General features: G+C 40.9%; 1 protein-coding gene across 12 annotated transcripts in view; it reads left to right on the top strand.

Moving 5' to 3' along the window:
- Positions 1-18,558, top strand: part of LOC106038303 (uncharacterized) — a 289,082-nt gene that overhangs the window by 122,143 nt on the left and 148,381 nt on the right. For all 12 annotated transcript variants that reach the window (XR_010829283.1, XR_010829282.1, XR_010829280.1 and 9 more), the window contains one exon: positions 13,168-13,283. The gene's annotated coding sequence lies outside the window, so the exon portion shown is untranslated. The remainder of the gene's footprint in view (positions 1-13,167; positions 13,284-18,558) is intronic.

Below are 18,558 nucleotides of genomic sequence, written 5' to 3'. Positions count from 1 at the left end.
GCTGAGGATTGAGCTCAGTGCAGAGGCCACAACATCTCAGCTGTGTCAGGCTGGTATAATGGCTTCTGTAATTTACTAGTGCCTGTGTGTGTGTCTTTACAACTGAGCTTAAAAAAAGATTTGCCTCTAACTACTCAGTCTCCAAGAAGAAATAACTTGAGCACTCATTGTTATTTTTTCCTGTGGAAACCTGGGTGAGCCTCTTCGTTTTGTTTGCCGACTCCACCAGTCCTCTTGGCATCACCGCCTTGTCTCTGTCTGCTCAGTGATTTGCAAGGACAGACACTACCGGGAACAACTTGTGCAATGAGAAGAGCATTCGTGCTCACTTACATGTGTATTTAGCTTAAGTTCATCGAGGTCTACTAACGAAGCTACCAGAACTATACTATAAAAATGTACTTAATTTTACATAGGAACACCTTTTAATTACTGAGTCACATCTGGACATAAAGGTTTTTTTTAAACAAACAAACAGCCAACAGAACACCACCCGATCTCTCCGTGGTGTGTGCATGTGAAGGACCTGTGAAGTGCCTAATTGCACAATCAGGAAAAATAAATCTCTTGTGTTAGGATGGGCTAGATTTTATTTGAGACAATCATATCTACATCTTTTGGTGTTTAATCTGTGCCAAGATTTTTGTTTGTGGTTCCCTTGTCGTCTTGCATCATGCCATTTAATCTCCACAGCTTTTTTTTTTTTAATATATATATATTCAACTTTTTTTTCAGATGTGTAATATTTTTCTATACCCAAACAAAACCTCTGTTTTGATTTGCCTTTTGTATTTTGTTAATGATGGCAACTGAACCGAATGTATTGTACTAGTGGTTGAGTTTCTGTTGCTCAGCTCTTTTTCTATGACATTGATTTTTACAGTGTAATTTCTGTAACAATTAACATTCCTCCAGGCTGAGAATAGCTCTAATGGAAGCATGTCTGTGAACTGAGGGAGCAGAAGAACTGTTCTGGGAGTAGAAAGCTTAAACCATGAGGTTAAACAGGTCAAATGAGAAGAAACAGTCAGTTGAAAGGAGTGAATAGTATAGAGGATTAGAAGAAGGGAGGAAGCTTAGTGGCTGGGTTTTGCAGTGAGATTGTTACTTTTGTGTAGGTAAATTCCCTTTGTTTTGACATCAACATTCAGAAGTATAAAATCTCTCTCTTTTTTTTTTTTTTTCTTTCCCACATACCTCTGACTTAGTGAGATTCTGCTGCTCTCTATAGATGCTTTTTCAGACTTCTGTTCATGGAAAAAGAAAGTATTTTCATTTGGCAAAGACAGATAATGGTTTGTAATCTGCCTGCTGCTTTCTCACAGGTGCATGTGAACCAAGTTTTAATAGTAAGATACCACAAATGTTAGCAGCTTGTTTTTCCTTTGCCAGGTACAAGCAGAGTCCAATATGAAACAGAGGAAATGTCATGTTGTCTGGTGTTTGTCTCCAAAATGTTTTTGACTCTTGGCTTCATTAGATAGTTGTCTTTATCTACTGATACAGATTTCTTGTCTTTGATGGTGATGAAACCAACTTTTCCATCGTTCATTATTACAGATGATGGAGGACCCCAGTGAGAGTGGGTCAGTCAAATCCCTATGATTCTGACTAAGAATCATACTGCTGTCTGTGCTTTAAAAAATGACAATAAGCTAAATGTTTCTGGTACACTGTGGCTGAAATGTTTTAGCAGTGGGTTCTGGGAAGGAACAAAATTGAAATGTAAATTATTACACCAATTTCTTCTATTTTTTGTAGATGTCTTCCCCCATGTTTAGATGTAACAGGGCAAGCTCAGAGTAAAAATGTGTACTGTACGTCACGTAAGAGTAAGAACTGGAGGGTGTAAAGCTGCATGGGATTCCTTGGTTCCCTTCAGAGAGGAACTATGTGGAGTCCGGTGGAAATTTTGTACAGGATGTTCTGGGTTGTTACTTCAGATTGCATTCAGTGAGATGTACCATTCTTTCACAGAATCATAGAATAGTCGAGGTTGGAAGGGACCTCTGAAGACCATCTAGTTCAACCCCCCTGCTGAGCAGGATCACCTAGAGTACCTTGCGCAGGATGGCATCCAGGCAAGTTTTGAATATCTCTAGAGAAGGAGACTCCACAACCTCTCTGGGCAACATGTTCTAGTGCTCTGCCACCCTCACACTAAAGAAGTGCCCCTACATATTCAGCCAGAACCTCCTGTGCTTCAGTTTGTGCCCTTTGGCTTTTATCCTGTTGCTGGGCACAACTGAAAAGAGACTGGCTCCATCCTCTCAATACCCTCCCCTCAGATGTTTATACACATTGATGAGGTCTCCCCTCACTCTTCTCTTTTCCAGGCTAAACAGGCCCAGTTCTCCCAGCCTGTCCTCATACGACAGGTGCTCCGTACTCCAGTCCTCTCATCATCTTCGTAGCCCTCCTCTGGACTCACTCCAGTAGCTCCGTGTCCCTTTGGTACTGGGAAGCCCAGAACTGGACACAATACTCCAGGTGTGGCCTCACCAGGGCTGAGTAGAGGAGGAGGATCACCTCCCTTGACCTTCTGGCAATACTCTTCCAAATGCAGCCCAGGATACCGTTGGCCTTCTTGGCTGCAAGGCACATTGCTGACTCGTGGTCAGCCTGCTGTCCACCAGGATTCCCAGGTTCCTCTCTGCAGAGCTGCACTCCAGCAGGTCAGCCCCCAAACTGTAATGGTGCTTGGGGTTATTCCTCCCTAGGTGCAGGACCGTGCACTTCCCCTTGTTGAACTTCAAGAGGTTCCTCTCGGCCCAACCCTCCAGCCTGCTGAGGTCTCTCTGAATGGCAGCACAGCCTTCTGAGGTATCAGCCACTCCTCCCAGCTTTGCGTAGTCAGCAAACTTGCTGAGGGTGCAGTCTGTTCCATTGTCCAGATCATTGATGAATAAGTTGAACAACACTGGACCCGGTATTGACCCCTGGGGGACACCGCTAGCTGCAGGCCTCCAACTAGACTCCGCGTCACTAAGCACAGCCCTCTGAGCTCTGCCATCCAGCCAATTGCCAATCCACCTCACTGTCCACTCATCTAGGCCACGCTTCCTGAGCTTGTCTATGAGGATGTTATGGGAGACAGTGTCAAAAGCCTTACTGAAGTCAAGGTAGACCACATCCACCGCTCTCCCCTCATCTACCCAGCTAGTCATCTCATCATAGAACGATATCAGATTGGTTAATGTTGTGGTTTAACCCGGCCAGCAGCTAAACACCACACAGCTGTTCGCTCACCCTCCCCCCTCCCTCTCTGGGATGGGGGAGAGAAGCGGGAAAGTGAAGCCTGTGAGTTGAGATAAAGACAGTTTATTAAGACGGGAAAATAATAATAATAATAATAATAATAATAATAGTGCTACTACTACTAATGTGTACGAAACAAGTGATGCACAATGCAATTGCTCACCACCTGCTGAGCGATGCCCAGCCTATCCCCGAGCAGCCGGCCCCCCACCCCGGCCAGCCACCCCTATATATTGTTTAGCATGACGCCAGATGGTATGGAATACCCCTTTGGCCAGTTTGGGTCAGCTGTCCTGGGTCTGTCCCCTCCCAGCTCCTGCTGTACCCCTAGCCTGCCCGCTGGCAGGACAGAGCAAGAAGCTGAAAAGTTCTTGGCTTGGTGTAAGCACTGCTCTGCAACAATTAAAACATCAGCATGTTATCAGCGCTCTTCTCATCCTAATCCAAAACATAGCACCCTACCAGCTACTAGGAGGAAAATTAACTCTGTCCTAACTGAAACCAGGACAGTTAAACATGATTTCTTCTTGTTGAATCCATGCTGACTATTGCTGATCACCTTTTTAACCTCCACATGCTTGGAGATAACCTCTAGGATGAGCTGTTCCATCATCTTTCCAGGGATCGAGGTGAGGCTGACTGGCCTGTGGTTGCCTGGGTCCTCCTTCTTGCCATTTTTGAAGACTGGTGTGACACTGGATTTATTCCAGTCCTCAGGCACCTCCCTTGTTCTCCACGACCTTTCAAAGATGATGGAGAGTGGCCTAGCAATAACATCAACCAGCTCCCTCAGCACCTGTGGGTGCATTCCATCAGGGCCCATGGACGTGTAGATGTCAAGTTTGCTTAGATGATCTCTGACCCGATCCTCTTTGACCAAAGGAAAGTCCTGCTTTCTACAGACTTCCTCTCTTGTCTCCAGGGTCTGAGATTCCTGAGGGAATCATTAGCAAACAGAAACAAGAATCTGTTTCTTTTCTAAAATTCATCTTACTTTTGCTGATTTGTGACCCTATATTAATGGTTTTCCATTTTGTACAGAAGCATCTTTCCTTGTTTTAGTATTTGTAATGATAATGAGTAATGAGGAAATGGCTTCATAGGTGATAAAAGACATTACAGAAGTCCCGCTGTGAGTTGACTGTAAGCTAAAATGTGTTCTACTCATCAGCCTTGGGCACAGTTCTCCTGCTGTGTTTCATCCTTCCTTCCTCCATTCTCTGTTTTCTGATAGGCTTTTCAGTCTGGTCTTTGCCAATAAAGCATAAAGCATTGGAAGGAAAATGGGAGTTAATTGTCTTTAATGGATGATTGGGAAGGGGGGAAGGGAAGTAACGTTTTAATATTAAGAACCAGTATTGATTCTGAATGCACACATGCTTTTAAGCTTGTTTTAATAAAACTATTTGAAAAACAACTCCTTCAGATATATTGGTGATCTTAGAAAAATGCTGTGACGGTTGGCATGCTTTTCTTTGAATTAGGAACCCTGGAGGAGCTAACACAGAGCGCATTAAAAACCTTTATTGCCCCATCCTTGTATTTCTCTCCTCCTTTTGCTACCTAAACATCCAATCAATAAGCAAAATAAATAGATAGATAAATAAATCAGAAATAGGTGTTTCCTCTTTTGGTGGTTTGAATGGCGTTTCCTGCTGGAGTATACATTAAGCTTCACTTTCACTTACCTCTGAGGACATCTCTTGTGGATCTTTGCCTGTCCTGATGCTCTGAAGTGGTGATGGGTCCAAGTGCCATGGTTGGGTGCTCATCTATTTTGTTTGTGAAAGTTTCCTTTCATTGAGGCTAGTGTCTGTTCTGGACTGGCAGTATTGGGACCAGGGAGTGGGGTCTTGAAGCTCTCTCAAACAATTAGATAGATATCTAGAGGTGTAGCAGTGTTCACAAGGAAAGGTTTATGGAGAAATTTAGGGCATGTCTTGCCGGGACGTTTTCATTTCAGAGGTTCCTAAGCCATCTCAGGGTAAGCTGGTGCTTTCATGTAGGGCAAGGTAGAAAGAGTGTCTTGGGTCCCAAAAGTGCGACAGACTGTACCCTAGCACAGAGGAAGTACAGGGTTGACATGGCTCTTAGCAGTCTTGTAGCTCAAAAAATCAAGTCAACTTTGATACTTACCTCTAACCTGTGCCCTGCAGAGTTGTGAATGCACTGTTTCCCTACCTCTCCATTTGTGCGTGAACCACAAATGGTGATGCCTGCCACTTTGCTGCTGCACATGCCACCTTTGCTGAAACAAACTGCTAGGCCTGTCTCATGTCTGCAGCACATAGCATCTTGCAGACTAGTGGTGTCTGTCTCTAAATCTCTCCTTGGTTCTGTTCTCCTTGGACTATGCTCCAGCCTGTTTTGTGGAGCTCCTTGCTACAGACCCAAGAGTTCAACCGGTCTTTCCAGGGAGGAAGGCTGGGTCCCTCTGCTGCTTGCCAGGGAAGCCAGTGGAAACCAGAGCACTGTGGTCTGTGTTTCCTTGCCAGCTACTTGGATCTGTTATGTTTTTGTGAAACATTTTTGTTCAGCTGATTAGGATTTATTTTTTTTTTGGATGAATGAGATTCTTGTCAGAAAATAACAGTCAGAGTTGGGAAAGAAGTTAAGCAGAAATACATTATTAAAATAATACCAGAGAAAATTTCCAAGCATGATCTGAATGCAAGTCTTGATTTCTTTTGCTGTGAGTCAGAGGAGTGTGGACTGCCCCTTTCATCTGTGTAGTGTTGGATTCTGAGAAAGAAATGCTTGGTATTTAATATTTGGTATGTTATTTTAACTATTTCTCTGCTGAGTAGTAAGAAATATCCAACTGGTGGCCATTTTTGCAATACTAAAGTGCCTGGTCCAGTCTCAGAAGTTACAAGACTCTCTGCAGTTAAAGGCTGCAGTCTTCTCTCTTTGGCAACTTCTACTCTAGTTACGTAACTTAAAGCAGAAGAAGAGGTTCAGGAAGACATAGATTAAGTAGAATTTGATATATTAAGTAACGCAAGAGGCACTGTGGTGAATTTAATTGTTTCCTTTTTGATGAAAAAAAATAAATTTAGTTTTTAATTCTACAGTGCACAAATTTGGAGTCTGAGTAGCCTGGAATACTACTGAATATTTTATATCAAATATACACAAATAATCTATCAAATAAATATTGGAAAAAAGTTTGAGTATTGCAGGGCAACTTCCTTAAAAGTGTCAAAATGTGGAATATATTCCTACTTGCATTTTGTCAACTTCTGTTCTATATGATAATAGGTTGATTATGGTGAAAGCTTATATCCAAAAATGGTTTGCTCTTCTGAAGCTGATGATGTTTTCCTAAGATTGCAATGTTTTAATGACTCACACCTTGTATTTTGAGAGTGGTAGCTGAAGTTAAGTCAAATTTTGTCTTCTCTTCCCCAGATGGTTACAATTAAGTTCATCATTTTAGCTGAATTCTGAGTGACTGCTAATTCTATCTTTTTGGAGGACTGCATATAAAAATATAACTTTAGATTTTTTCTTACCTTAAATATATGGATTCTTTTATTGCTGGAATTAATTACACTTATAAGAAAGGTATGTAGCTAAAAGGAAGTGGTGGAAACACTGAAAGCTATTTCCTTTTTGAAATCTCTCTACTTGAAAACAACAGTGTCTGCAAACCTGAAAGCTAATGTGCCATTGTTTTGTTCCTATGGTCATTACTTTTCTTGTTGCACACAATTAATATTTTTAAGAATGAAAACTGCAAATGTGTAATAGATTATTTTCATTTTTTTCCTTTCTTTTTTTTGAGTGTTAATTAAATGTAAAAGAGTTTAAATGATGGATGTTATAAACAAGGCATCTCTGGGCATTTTGGAGTAAGATGTTCTATTAGTCTGTACTCTGAGTCAAGATTCAGCTACAACTTGTATACAATAAAGGAGAATTGAAGCAGTGTCAGTCTTGAAGCCACTTTTAATTTTAGTGATCTGTGGAAGTATTTAAGAGTGTGGGCATTCTTGGATGTTTTGTGATATTACTTTATCTTTGCTATTTCTTTTTTCTTGTGCTTTTTTTATTATTAGTTATTACACAGATTGTACCTAGAATGTCTTATATAAAAACAAACAAACAACACACAACAAGTTTTGCTGGCAAATTGTAGATGCTCTGCAGTCCTCCTCCTTCCCCAGACATAGAGATGCTAGTTTTAATTTGAAAGGAGCAAACTTCCAAGTTCTACTCCCAGACTTCTGTTCTGAAGGACTTAGTGACCTCTTAGTGACCTCTACTTGGTAAACTTTCATGTGAAGATATGTTTAAATCTTTTTTTTTTCTTTTTTTTTTTTTCCCCAGTTCTGTCTATAATTTAAATGAAATTTCATGTGCAAGGCTTGCTTTACAGTTAATGACTAGCTTTACAATTAATTTTGAGAAAAAGTTTGTGTTTGTTTTCATGTGTGTTGTGGCTTTATCAAAAAAAAAAATCCATATTAAGAAGAAAATGTGCAGAAAGAAAAGTAGGTCACCTTTTCCATTTTGACTTGATTCCAGTGCAAAGCTAATTAATGCAAAGTTTTCATGTCTTAAGAGGTCGGATCTGCAATTCAGGGCTGTGACCAGCAATTAAGTGGCGGATAATCCAAGTTATGCGCTTACTTATATCTGCATAATAGGCCAACTTAAAAATAATGAACTGGTAAGAAATCACTTCTTCAACCTACTGGTTGACCTACTGGGCATGCATACTTCTCTTTCAACGTTAAACAATACTGTGGGGAAGTCCAGGAAGGGCAAAACTCTTTCTGAAGCAGTGGAGTAGAATAAATCCAGAACCCTCTGCTTGGGGGATCTGCAGGATCACAGGGATCTGCAAGCACAGCCTCTGGGTACCTGCCTCAACTCCTCTGGCATCTGTATTCTGTGTGTTTTGGGTGAGGTTTGGGGACAACATGTATGTAGGAATGCATTTCTGAAAGCTACGATTTGTTGGAATATTTTTTCCCTTTTGAAAGAAATTTTTGGTGGGGGGTGGGAGTGTCACAGGGAAGGGTGGAATGGGTGGGTAAGGTTTTGGGATGCTGTGCTAAAAAGCTCCTGCAGCTGTATTGTAGTTGAGGGTGGCTGCATGAAGGTATTTGCAACCTACAGTGGCAGCTCTGAGCGAAAAGTTAGAGCTTTCATCACCTTCAAGCAAGAAATGAGTGCAGTGGCAAAAAAGTGCTGTGTTCCCATCTCACAGGCTGTGGCAGGGGCAGCCCCACTATACATGGACCCCTATGTTAGATACTTCTCTCAGCCCTAACCCTATCTCAAACACGAACTTCATGCAGAGCCTGGGAGACAAGGTCCTCCCGCAATGGCCCAGATGAGGAGGTTCTTGCATCCCTGGGCACATTGCTGGGGGCAGCCCCTGTCTGGCCCCACTCTTCAAAGGCCCTTAGGCTTTCTCTTTCCCCTGGAACCCTAAATTGATGCTGAGCTCTGAGCTAAGAACATAATTAATAGGACATCTCCTTCTGTTTGCTACTATAAGATATGATACAACAGAGTAATCTTGGTGCTACTTTTTCTCTGTGGCAGGGGATTCAAACTGTTGCTGTTCTTCCTTCTCTTCTGTTCCAGTGGGGGGATGGCAGGGATCACAGCATAAAATAGGGCATTGGGATGACTGTCACAGTGCATATGGGCTTTGGATTGATGTGACCTGGATTTGTATGGTTTGCCTCCCCCATATTGTATGTCTTGATGGTGAGAGGAGACTTAGATCATCTTCTCTCCTGAGGAGATGTCCATAGCTCATATTATATATGGTCTTGTCCCCAAATCTCTCTCCCGTTCTCTTCTAACCCTAATTCTAACCTTAACACTATGTCCTCCCCCCCCTCCCCCCAAAAAAAAGCAACCAAACAAACATGCAAACAAAAAGCCCCACAAAACACAAATTTTAGCTGAATTGTATAGGATTTCGAATGGATATAAGCAAATATGAGTTGCTTCTTTGAAGGTCTTGAAGTATTCTGTTTGTTGTCTGTCATTATCACTGTCATTCTTCATTATCTGAGCATCCTTTGGAAATGCACAGAGTAAAGTAAGAAGCAGTTGGTTCCTGGAACTGGTCCTTCCTTTTCCTTTTTTCCCCTTTTCCTTTCCCATCCCCCTTTTCCTTTTTTCCCTTCCCCTTCCCCTTCCCCTTCCCCCTCCCTTTTTTCCCCCTCCCTTTTTTCCCTTTCCCTTTTCCTTTCCCTTTCCCTTCTTTTCCAAACATTTGGAATCAATGTGGCTCAATTTGCCACTTCTTTGATAGTATCCTTGGGAACAACTGTGCTAAACTCTGGGTCACATCAGTGTGATCTTGACAAAGTGATATCACTGTACCTGCTAAAATGACAGTCAAAAATTGGTAGCAGTAAGGATTGCTGTGAAAGTTGTCTTTTATGAGACCTTTTGGTTGTGCGAGTGGACGTAACACTTTTTGGAGGAGGGAAGAACATCAAGAATGTTTTCTAGAAATATATTTTCATTTTATGAAAGCCTCATATCCACTTGATTTTTACCTTCCCTTATGTCACAGTGGTGATGGAGCTTAGATGGTGCTCTGCATACCCCCCTACTCTTTTGTATTTGTGTGTGGGTGTGTGAGCACACACATGGGAGTCTCTTCGAGATTGCTGTTTTACAAAGCAATTGGCATTAAAAGTAGGGGAGAAGGGGAATTTCACCATCCTGTCTGTCCAGCTGTGTGATCTGTAGCCAGGTCCATTTTGGCAGGACTGGCTCACACCCCTGTGTTTGTGTACACACACACTGTCCTTGCTGAATGTTTTGCGGGAAGATCCTGTGGAAGAAGATATGTCTGTGTTTTTGTGGGTTGAGTGGTCTGATTTATTCTATTGTGTTTTAACTGATTGTTTTATCTCCTCTTCTCTCATGTTCTCCTAAATCATAGAACGATACTGCTTCTTCTTTTTTTTTTTTTTTTCCTTATAAATATTTGACAAATGTGTTTCTGATGATTTTGGAAGGCTTTTGAAGAGACAGGTTGGGCTTCTCTGACTATTCTATTTTTTTTTTCTTTTAGATAAAAGTATTAACAGATAGTTACAGTTGGTTGCCTGGATAGTAGAGCTTATGTAGAGGAGGGGATTTACTCTTCAGTATCTCAGCCATGTATCTTGGTTTAATTATTCAGTTAGTCAGCTGCTTCATGAAATATAAGCACATGGTCGTATAAAAATGAAGTGAAATAGTCTATCTAGCCATCTTGAATCTTAAATAAAGATGGTATTGTTTTGAATGTGTTAAAAATAACAAAATTTTCTTCTCCTGTTTGCAGAGATTAATTTAAACCTTAAATCAGATCATTCAGAATTAGATACCTGAAACCAGGCAGGCTTTCAGACCCAAGTTAAGTGAATGAAAGATGTATTGCAATTATCTAATGCATTTTCATGAACTCTGTTCTCCCTGTCTTGTGAAAGTATATAAGAAAATGTAATATGGTTGATTTGTATGTGCAGATTTGCTTGCACAAAAAAATGAAACAAATACTGTGGGTTGTAGTTTGCTATCATAATTTAGGTCCAATTCAAAAAAATCCAGATTCCCTTTGGTTTCAGTGGATTCAAGCTTGAATATGAATGTCAAGGTTTGCCCTCTAAACAACCCAACTCTATTCTGGTGCCCATCCATTTTTATTTTTAACTCTAGAGCAATAAAGCGTAAGTTTCAAGTGATTTTTCCAGCACTAGCTGAGACTTCTGGCTTTTCTTGTTCACACCAGCTGCTGACAGATTTTAAGGTGTGTGTTTCTGCATGTTTGAAGAAGCTATCGTAGATATTGGTGACAGCTGGGCTTTGAAATGTTCTTGGCAGCCATCACAAAGTGCATGGGGAAGAAGTTGTCATGAACATTTACAGACCATACTTCATTCATGTGTTAGTCTTCTAATAATGACCCCTCCTATTTGAGCGTGAGGAGCTAGAGGACTTCCTCTTAGTCCACAGAAACAGATCCAGGCATTAAAGCCAAGGATGCAAGTAACATTTTTATGATGGCAAGTTTGATTAATCAAATTTAGGTTTCATTTTTTTTCCATGGCTGCCAGAGGTGTCCAAACTCTTGTGATTTCCACACCCCACTCCTCCTGCCCCTCATCCCCCAAAAGCGTGTGTGTATATCTTTCCCTTTTTTTGCACTTTCAGTTGCTTAAGCTGGAAAAGGTGCTGCTTTACATTTTGAAGGTTAGGCTTTCAGATTATAATATTCAGTAATCTTTTCTCCATTAATAGTTTAATGTGCAGCACATTCCTCAGCAGGTAATCGAATGCAGCATTTTATGTTTAGTCATATAATCAGATAAATGTGTAATAGGAAGAGATTTATGTTCATAGATGCTGTATCTGCTTCAGGTGTAAACTGAACCAACAGAAGTCTCTGAAGGCAAAGCAGTCCAAGCCCTGCGCAGTTACTCTGGACACGTCTCCAGCATGTCAGGAGAACATTACTGTTTATATACATCATGATTATATAAAAACTGATTGCAAGTTCCTAAACCAGTTATTTGCATAAACCACAAACTGCTAGGTTGTCAAGCCAGTGACCTCAGCTGTAACCCTTGAAGCAGTGTGTGTGTGTGCAAGCACATGTGTAGCATGGGATTCCCTCCCCCCCATTCTTTTTTTTTTTTTTTTAAAGAAGACTTGTGATTTCCTTTCTTTTCACTCTCAAACACCTAATTTGGTGTTTTAATCCTCCTCAGGATTTTCAGCATTTTTTTTGCAGAAGTGACCTTTTATTTGGCTTTCTCAGTGTTGGAAGAGTTTGTAATGCTATTTGTGGCATTGAATCCGTGGATGCCTCTGATCTGCCAGGGCCCAGTGTCTCTAATTCATGCTGTATAGCTCCAAGTGTTACAGATGTGTACTTTAAAACTTTGTGATTTCAGACTGGAATGCCTGCTAAAGTTGGCTTTCTCCAAAGTTAGAGGAGCGGATGCCACACACACACACGTGTATATGGAAATGTGTACAGTATGAATGAGAAAATGGGTATTTCTAGTAATGCTACATACAAATAATGTATAACCTTAGGAGTAAGAAATACATATTATGAGAACATATTTTCATGAGAATGTACTTGCATGAGCAAAGTGCAAATATAGAGTTTTCTGTACTTAATCTTAGTGATGGATCTTTTATTACCGCTTTCTTAGTAAGGCTGAAGTCTTAGGCATACCATTTGGCTGCTAAACCTGCCACAGCAGACTGTGTTTTTAAGATGGGCAGGTGTTACTGTGTGTGCCCTGTGTGGTGGCAAATGATGTATGCAAGGGGCTCTGCAAGCATTCCAGAACCATCACTGAGCTGATTCAGTAAATTAAATAAAATCTACTGAAAGCCGGAGACTACAGAGGCTGCAAGAAACAAGAAAACCCACTTCTGGGGGTGGATTTGTGTTCTGTTGACACAATTCGGCTTCCTTTTGTAGCATGAAAGTTCAGTAAGCTTTATGTATCAAGGCTGTCTTTTAAGAGCACATTCCAGGTTGGGTTTCTGCTCAAGAAAGTTTTTTTAAAATTTATTTTTTATGGTTTTTTCCTTCTTTCTTTTTTAAGGAAGCATCCTGACAGTAAGTTTGGACTTGCTCCAGTAATTGAGGAGACTGTAGGATTTGTTGTAACTGAACATGAAAAAAACTTGAAATACTGGCTATACAGTTTTATAAAAGCTTTTTTTTTTTTATTTTTGTCATCTTATAGTCATTTGACCTTGTATTAGAGCATTGTCTTTGACTTGAGTGCCTGCAAGAAATAATATAATATGAACTAATTGTTTTAAAGTACATATTGTAATAGTTTTATTTTTTTTTTCCCAAGGCATTACCTAAAGTTACTAAGTGCTCCCGTCCTGTTTACCTTTTCTTTATTTCAGGCTTGAGCCACAGAGCAGGGTGAAGATTTACAGTTCTGGAGTAGAAGTATGAATGGGATTGAAGTATTTACGTGGAGGACTCTGAACTCCTTCCCTTCCTGAGTCAGGAAGGATAGGTGAGTGAACTATGGGATAATTTGTAATTAACTTGGTCCTTAATTCAGAAGGTCTTTAGTCAAAACAGGAATATACAATTCAGATAAATGTATATAAGAACAAAACAGACTTCAGATACTGCAGACACACCCCTTAATTATAAACAAGTGCTTTCAGAGTTTTCTGTTCCTGTTTAGTAATCAGAGGGTTTCCAGAAAGGACGGTGTGAGGTTGCTTCAAATCACTCCTCCCCCAGCCTTCCAAAACTCTCTCTGATACAGAACTTTTTTTTTTTTTTTGTATTTGTATTTGGTAGCTTTTCACCCAAAGTCAAAGATGCCTGAGCTGCTAAAATGATTGTAGCCTTTCCCTTAGCAGTTTTGAGTTAAGGCTGCAGCTGGAGAAGAGCGTGAGCTGGAGCTTTGTTAGACCCCTGCATGTCACTTGTTATAACAAATAACGTGAGACAGATGGGTCAATATTGGCCCAAAATCCATCCATACTGCATCTGGACTGCTTGGGAAGTCTCTCAGAGTGGACAAGATGTGGGAGTTGCTTCCAAGGGCTGCAGCCCTGGCTTGGATTTTTCCTGCATCCCTTCCTTGCTCCTTCCCTGCCCACAGAGGGAAAGGGAGAAATTAGGAGCCAAACCCAGTAAGGCGGGGTAGATGGGAGATCACTTCAGGCTCGCTCTTTGGCTCTGACTGTAGATGCCTGGGACCATCATTAGAAAAGGGCATGTAATCTTTTTGTGGAAATTAAATCTTTGGGAGCACTTAACATATAACACCTTCAGGTCCTGACCACTAAATAAGATCTATGCTTCTTAATACAGTCTGTTCAAAGGAAGTAGATCCAATTCCTGTTGTAAAAGCATAACAGAGTGGTGGAGCCTTAGCTTTTTGCAGGGGATTCTCACTTGTGGGTCTGTACAGGTGGGTCAGGAGTATGTATGTGATCCTGTGTAGCTACCAGTTACCAGCAGTGCATAAGAGGGTGAGCTTCTGATTGCAGTTATCACTGCACATACAGCTCTTGCACCAACCTGTGACACAACAATAAATAGTTATGAACTAGTGAAAATGAGCTTTTATGCAGGCGGAGTAGCAGAAGTATTTTTGTATTAATTTAAACCGTCTAACAGCTTAGGTTCATTTTGCTTATTTAAGCAGCAATGAAAATGGGAGCTGCATCACACAGGGGAGCTTGGGATGGCTTCCTAAATGAGTCTTTCCCTTACGTGCATGGGGGCAGGAAATCCCCCTCTGCTTCTAGTCCACTTCAGAGGGCCAGCACTGAGATGTTGCCATGCCACCTACAGCCCTGCAGCCCAGAGCAAATGGTGCAGGAAGAATGGCTCTAACAATGACACTACAGCCTAGAAGGTGCGAGGGAGGAAGTCTTAGGCTTTGCCTGAAGCAAAATCTGCAATAGGTGAAAGTGTACACTGTAGAGGAAGGGGAAGTGTATGGTGAGGCAAAACAGGTTGCAGCAAGGTGCGGGAGTGTCTTAGCACACAGAGTGGGAGAAGGGTAGGCAGCAGAGCACTGTGGGCGTCAGCGGTGTGTGTAAAAGTGTCTGGAGCTCAGTGGGTGGAGGAAGGAAACAAATGGGAGTAGAAACTCGTGAGGCTTCACAGAGAGCAGGATGAAAGGATGCAGTACAGTGAAGAGGATTGGAATATTTCTGTTGAACCATGTTCGCCAGACACGTTTTTCCCCTCCATAGATGTTCCTTGGTGGGCTGTATTTGAGAGTAAGTTTGAAGGAGTCTCCCTTGCAGCTGGTGTGAGAGAAAAGGTGAAGACAAAGTTGGGAGCCAGAAATAAAACATTTCTGAATTGGAGGAAAGAACAAAGGGGTGAGAAATGTGCAGGCAAAAATGAGAAAAAATTTTTTGGAGGGGAGAATTGGAAGGTAATGGGAAAGCAGGGATCTACATCAGGAAAGACACACAGTGGTAAGATTGAATTTCTAGGTTTCTCATTTTTATTTGCCGTTATAATGTGAATGGCAATTCCTATTGGAGGGGAGAAGCTTCAACTTGTCTCGGCAAGGAAATGAAAAAGCTCCCTCGATTTGTTTGCATACACAAAGAATGCTTTAATGCAAGTGTGGGAAAGCAGCAGAAACATTTTGATAGTACTTTCTGTACTTTGTATGTTTCAGTGAGAGGGAGTGCCTAGGGTCAGACAACTCAGTAACCATGAGCCTACAAACCCACACCTGGCTGTCTTGTGTTTTCTAAAAATGTGCTGTTTTTCCAATCTTTTTTATGCTGTCTTGCTAAGAAAAAAATAATGTTCTTGAAATTTGTTTTGAAGTTCGTCATAAGCAAGTCCAGTTTTATGCTGGCCTGCATATTCACCACTGTGGGTAAGATTAAAATGGTCGTAAATGTTTTACAGATCTGGGTTTTGCATGAGTAGCATTTGTCCTGTCATAGATAGGTGAGCATTCACCTGGAGAGATGTGGCTTCTGTCTGAAGCCAGAGCAGGTCTGAGGCTGCCCTAATATCTCAAGTTGGCAAAGGCCTTCAAAACAGTGATAAGCCTGGCAAAATAGAAAGCACTCTGTTCTTGTGGTTGTATTCAGTTTTACTTCGTGCCTGCTTTTCCTTGGCTACAGCTGTGCTTCTGAAGTGTGTGGTATATTAGTTTTATCAGTGGGAAACTGGAGTTGATAACCCAAATATGTGCCAGAAGAGAATGTTTTATCCCCATTTGTCCTCATGCAGTCCCTATGTGGTATTACATGGAACTAGAAAGACTTTTATTTTAGCAGCTGCTAAATATGGTGTCAATGTTTGCTTACAGGCAGGGCATTATGTTTTCCTGGGCATTCCATCTTCTTCCACTTCCAACTTTTTTCTGGGTTGGTCTGAGGGCTTTGTGACCTTGTCCTGTTTTCCCAGACACCCATCAGTGCTATTAGGTAGGTGCTGATACAGTGATGCAATTATAGGCGCAGTGGAGGGCAGAGCCTGCCGAGCTGTAGCTATCCTGACCTGCCAGGAATTGTTGCATATCTCCTGCCTGTGCTGCCCCATTGCCATCCCCACCATACAGTGATGCTGGCACTCATGGGGCTGACACCAAAGCCCCACATACGTGGGGGACATATGTCTGCTGCCTTCCACTGCTGGAAGCAAATATTGGAAATCTCCCTGTATGCCTGGGAGTGTGTCCATTCCCAGACATGCTAGCTAAAGAGCTTGTACTCCATGTGGATTGCCTGGCCTTGTTCTGTGCCTATTTCTAACCCTGTACATTCATTATTTTTTTTTTTTTTAAACCTCTCAAAATGTAGGTGAAGCTGGCATTCTGTTGTATCTGTAAAGATGCTGACCTACCATCAAATGGAATAGTATGATGAAGTGATAAATGTTTCAAGCTTCTGGCCTTTTATCTCTTCTCTTTCCTTCTTTTCTTTTCTTTTCTTTTTTTTCTTTCTTTTTTCTTTCTTCCTTTTTTTTTTTTTTTTTTTTTGATGCTTCTCAAACTTAAGTGATTGAAAAGCTTTCCAGATCTGATAACTGAAAAGATTTCAAGTGAAACTTCTGGCTCGTGTCCCAGCATGAGATCATACAAAGTGATATTAGCTGAATTTGTACCAGAGTTTGAAAGGAATATGAAAACATGTTACTGTTAGTCTTTCTCATCTATTTTTCAGCTCTGCTGTGCAAACGTCTTCTCATGGGTTAACTTCTGTATAAGATTTTAAAAACTTTCAAATACATGTGTATATATGTGTCTGTTTATACCTTTTCTCCACTAATAATGTATTTAGTTTATACTCTATTATTATTATTATTATTAATCGCAGGACTTTTTTTTCCTTTTTTTTTTTTTTTCTTAATAGAACTTTTAAAATGTAGTGTAGCTGAGAAAACTCACTTTTAGAGGAAGGATGCCCTGTTTCTATTCCAAAATTAAGAGAAATTAAAGTAAAAAAATGATAGGGGTATCTCTTCTTTTGTGTCTGCTTGCTACAATAGGCGTCATTTAAAGCAACGGTCTGGTACATGTGTACATGCCTAATAAGGGTAAAAGCGTGTCAACTTCACGTGTTTTGTGGGTTTCCTGTACAAAATTAAAATAAGATAAATAATGCCTTCAGTTAGGCCTTTAGGTTACTGAATCAGACTGAAATTCAAGGTTGCAAAGCCAAGTAATAGGAGGCTGGAAAATTGTACAATTAAAACTACTCGTTCACTCTCTTGGTAAATATTAATTTTGATTGCCTTTAATTAGAGGATTGTGTACTATTTTTTCCCCAGAAGGTCTCTATATCGTTCAGCACACAGCATGGCTAATGCTTAATGAGTGGGTTGGTTGTTGATGTTTTGTTTCTCACCATTTATTGTATGGCCTTATTTACTGTGTGCTTGGCAGATGGTACACTGAACACAGAACTATTCATTTCATCATATAGCTTTTTATGGTGTTAACACCGTATAGAGTTACTTTACCCTATATTTTTCAGGAAATCTTAATCAGGTGTGCAAAATTTTATATATATATATATATATATGCATATTTAACCAAACTCTGAGCCTCAGCTGTTAGTTTTAAGGGGGAAGATGTCCATCACGGTTGCCTCAGTGGAAGTCTTTAATAGAGCAACTAGCAGGTTATACTGATTCTGTACCTCACTCTTCTTTCTGTAGCAGAAGATAAGAGTGGTTCAAAGCCCATGCTGTGGCATGTTTTGTCTCCAGAACTGGAAGAATTTGGTGGAGGTATTGTAAACAGGTATAGCTTCCCTGCACCCCACACAGTGTTTGCCCCGTCCTGTTGTTGTTTGCACATAGAAACATAGACTTCTGTTACTGACAATCCTCTCCTGTGGTTGAAAGTAACCATGCAATACATATTTTGTCCAGCAAGCTTCGAGCATTCCCACAGCAACCCACTCTCCGGCATTCAATGCATATTTAATACCTAAGGGAAATGAGCGAAGCTTCAAAACCTACAATAAGCTACAGGAAGAGAACACCCTTCATCTGGTTTCTGTCTTTAGGACTGTAAGCTCTCCAGGCCGGAGACCGTGCCTTCCCATATGTCGATAAAGCATTTCAAGCATTACGTTAGTATAAACACCAGCGGATGAGGTCATAATATATCAAACAACATAATTAAATCAGTGCTTTATTCACTGTCTGTGTCTCATTATGGCTGTCTCCCAGGTCACACTACAGCCTTGAAGATCATGTAAGAACTCAAATGTTATAACAGCCCCTCACAGAAACATTTGCTTTGAAGTCGATGCTATTCAAAACCAATCTGCAGAAAA

The sequence above is a fragment of the Anser cygnoides genome, chromosome 2, assembly GCF_040182565.1.
Source record: "Anser cygnoides isolate HZ-2024a breed goose chromosome 2, Taihu_goose_T2T_genome, whole genome shotgun sequence".
Taxonomy (NCBI): domain Eukaryota; kingdom Metazoa; phylum Chordata; class Aves; order Anseriformes; family Anatidae; genus Anser; species Anser cygnoides.
Note: the sequence above shows the minus strand (reverse complement) of the source record. Positions and strands in the feature narration are given on the sequence as shown.